The sequence below is a fragment of the Apodemus sylvaticus genome, chromosome 4 (assembly GCF_947179515.1).
Source record: "Apodemus sylvaticus chromosome 4, mApoSyl1.1, whole genome shotgun sequence".
NCBI lineage: Eukaryota > Metazoa > Chordata > Mammalia > Rodentia > Muridae > Apodemus > Apodemus sylvaticus.
Window position 1 is genome coordinate 36,249,625 of NC_067475.1, and position 3,297 is coordinate 36,252,921.

Consider the following 3,297-nt stretch of genomic DNA (forward strand, 5'->3'; position numbering starts at 1 on the left):
CTGTTTTTCCTTTACAATAATGTTTCAATATTTTGGCAAAAATACATATGAGTAAACATGTAGTCATAAGCTATCTTTGTGGAACCAACAATGAGCTCACATGTGTTTTAATTTAAGATAAAATAACTAATAATTTTATGTGGACAGCTGGTATTATGAGAGCTTTTCAAATTCACAAATGGAGTGGAAAATAATTCTAGCTAATTGCTCTTTCCTTCAAGGCTGTACTATTGTTTGAAATGAAGAATCCTTTTGCTCAAAGCCATTGCTGTGGTTTGGATATGGTTTGCGTTAATTCCTCAAGGGTCATGTGCTGACATTTAGCTGCCCTGCTCATCCTCCTCCAATGTTCATATGATCTTTTTTTTCTCACTTCCACATGTAAGAGAAACACATGTGGTAATCATCTTCCCACATTTGGCTTATTTTACTTGATGAAATTTCTGCAGTTCCATCAACTTTCCTGTAAATGATTTTGCCCTTTTATGTACATTCTATTATAGGCTTGTATCACATCTTCTTTATTCATGCATTAATATCCAAGCCTCTGAGCTGACTCTATATCTTAGCTACTGTGAATATTGCTATGGTAAACATTGGTATGTATGTAGACATCTCTATAGCAAGCTCTTGCTTATTCCTTTCAGTGCATGTCCAGGAATTGTGCAGCTGGGTAGCAAGGTAACACTATTTTCACTGAGTCCCAGTGTAGTGACATTAATTACCTCTCTCCCACAACATATAACATTCTCCCAGCATCCCCCTAAGTGCCTTGTTTTTATTTCTTTGTTCATATCCATTCTGACTGGGGTGAAATGGAATAACAATCTAAATGTGATACATTTCTGTGATGGTTAAGATGTTGAAGCCCAGCAAGGGTACTGACATTAATGCTTTGTTATTCAGTGGTAGCAGGCACAGCACTTTGAGAAAGAAAAATATGATTTTCTATAAAAGACTTCTGTGAACTTGGACAGAAGCAAGCAACTGCACACACACACACACACACACACACACACCAGAGCCATTCAACACCCTATGAAGCTCAATACAACACCTACCTCCCTTAGACTTTAAACAATTGAGTAATAATAGTAGTAAGACTTCCTCTGGCTTCAGCTCCTCTTATACACCAGTGAGATTTCCAGTATCTATTCAGGAGCCTGTCTGTACCACCTCCCTAAAAAAGAGGGATGCTGCTGCTGGTTGTTCAATGTCATGCCATCCATCCATAGCTTCGTCATCTTGACTATCTTACTACCTCCCTCTCAGCCTTAGTGAGAGACTAGTTAACAGTTGATTATTTCCAGTTTCCTTGTATGAGGGTACACTGTACGTATAATCAATGTCACTGATGTATATGTATTTTCCTATTTAGTCCTAGGATCAAGGCAATTATGAAAGCTAAGCCTTCTACTGGGATGTTTGGGGAAAGATAGGTCATGGGCTCACCATTGTAGATTCTCTGGAAACTTTCAGAAAAACCCAAATCAGAACCGATCCAAACCAAACCAAACCAAACCAAACCAAACCAAACCAAACCAAACCAAACCAAACCAAACAAAACCAAACAAAACCAGTCAAGCTGATAGCCACAGCCTTTAGGCTAGATCATGGTAGCTTCTGGGCATTGTAAGGAACAGTATTCATAATCGTCACTCTATCAGTGGAGGATTCAGTGTCAGAGACCAGAAGAGGATATTAGGTCTTCTGGATTAATTATAAGTGCTTGTAAACCACAATGTAGGTTTGGAGTATGAAACCTGGGTTCTCTAGAAGACTAGGAAGTGATCTTAATGATTGATCCATCTTTCCAACCTGTCTCATAGCTTTATTTCTTTAATTTTTCTTCTGTTCTTTTGGCATTTTAGTTATAATAATTGTAATATGCTGTGGGGAAGCCCATTTCTGACCACCTTTCTAGATGAATCCTGAACCTGGAAGCCTATATATCCTTCTATTATTTAGGAAATGTCCTCTGGTTACCCCACTTAATAAGTCTTCTGTGTGTTTAGTTTGTACCTTGTCACGTTTGGTATTCTAATGTTGCTCCAGGTGTTCATGTTCTGCTCATGAGTTTTTATTATTACTTAAATTTGTATATTCATCAGTTTCATCTTGATACCAATTCTGTTTAGAGAATGATTCACAATAAGTGTACTTCCAGTTATAAATGTGAAAGTTTGTTAAGTATGTAGCAAGGAAAAGGAAAAGAATAGCAAAGAGTGGTTAAGAACATAAAATTGGGCACTTACAATACTCAGCATAAATGATCAGAGAAGCCCCTTTGAGATAGCTAGGCAGAATTTTCAGTTGAGAGTCCTGCGAAGAAAATATTTGCTCCTTGGGTGAGGTTTCCCATGTCGCATTTCTACCAAATGCATTTTTTATACCGTGAGATAAGCAATAGTGTTGCCTGTTAGAAATGATTTACTTTCTGGCTGTCCTCAGGGCACACAGTTTTGAATACCCCCTGGCTGTTACCTGTTCTCCATCTTCCTTACAACAATATCAGTGGGCCAGTTCCAGGAAAGGCAGTTTTAGAGACCACTTGAGATTAAACATGGTTCAGTCTCAGATAGGAGGCTTTCTTTCCATTGCTCCCAGAGTTTGTTTTCAATGAGTGTGGACAACATACAGTAATTTATTAATATGATTTATGTTACAATGTCCTACATGTTCCTTCTATGCTTAAGCTAGTTTATTGCTGATGTTTCCATTGAGTTTTTAATTTGACATCTTGAGCTCATCACTTCTAAGATTTCCATCAGGTTTGTTTTTCCAATTCACAAGGTATTATCTACATCCTATATTCATGTCATATATTATATTATTTATTGCTGTCCTTAGTTTAGTTATTTTTGTATTATCTCAGATGGTACTGATTTAAATAAAACATTCTTCTATATTAGTTTTCTGATATTTCAGCCATTTCAATATAGCTGGCCGAAACTACTACAGAAATATGAACTGCTGCTCCTGATGGTAAGAATATACACATAAATGTATATTCTTTACATCTATACATGTGTGTATATGGTCATATATATGCTCATATATATTGTATTTCTATGTTGTTTTTGAACATAAGCTGGGAAGAATGTCTTCCAATTTTAAGTGAAAATCTTTTAGAAAGTGTCCTTTTGTTGATGGTTCTGGTATATCACATTAGTATAGTATTGAGAGGTGTCATGGGGACAAAATAAGTATAAACTTTAATTTTATAAGATGATCGTTAGATGGTTCAAGATGCCAGACTTTTTTTTTTCTGAGACAGGGTTTCTCTGTGTAGTCCTG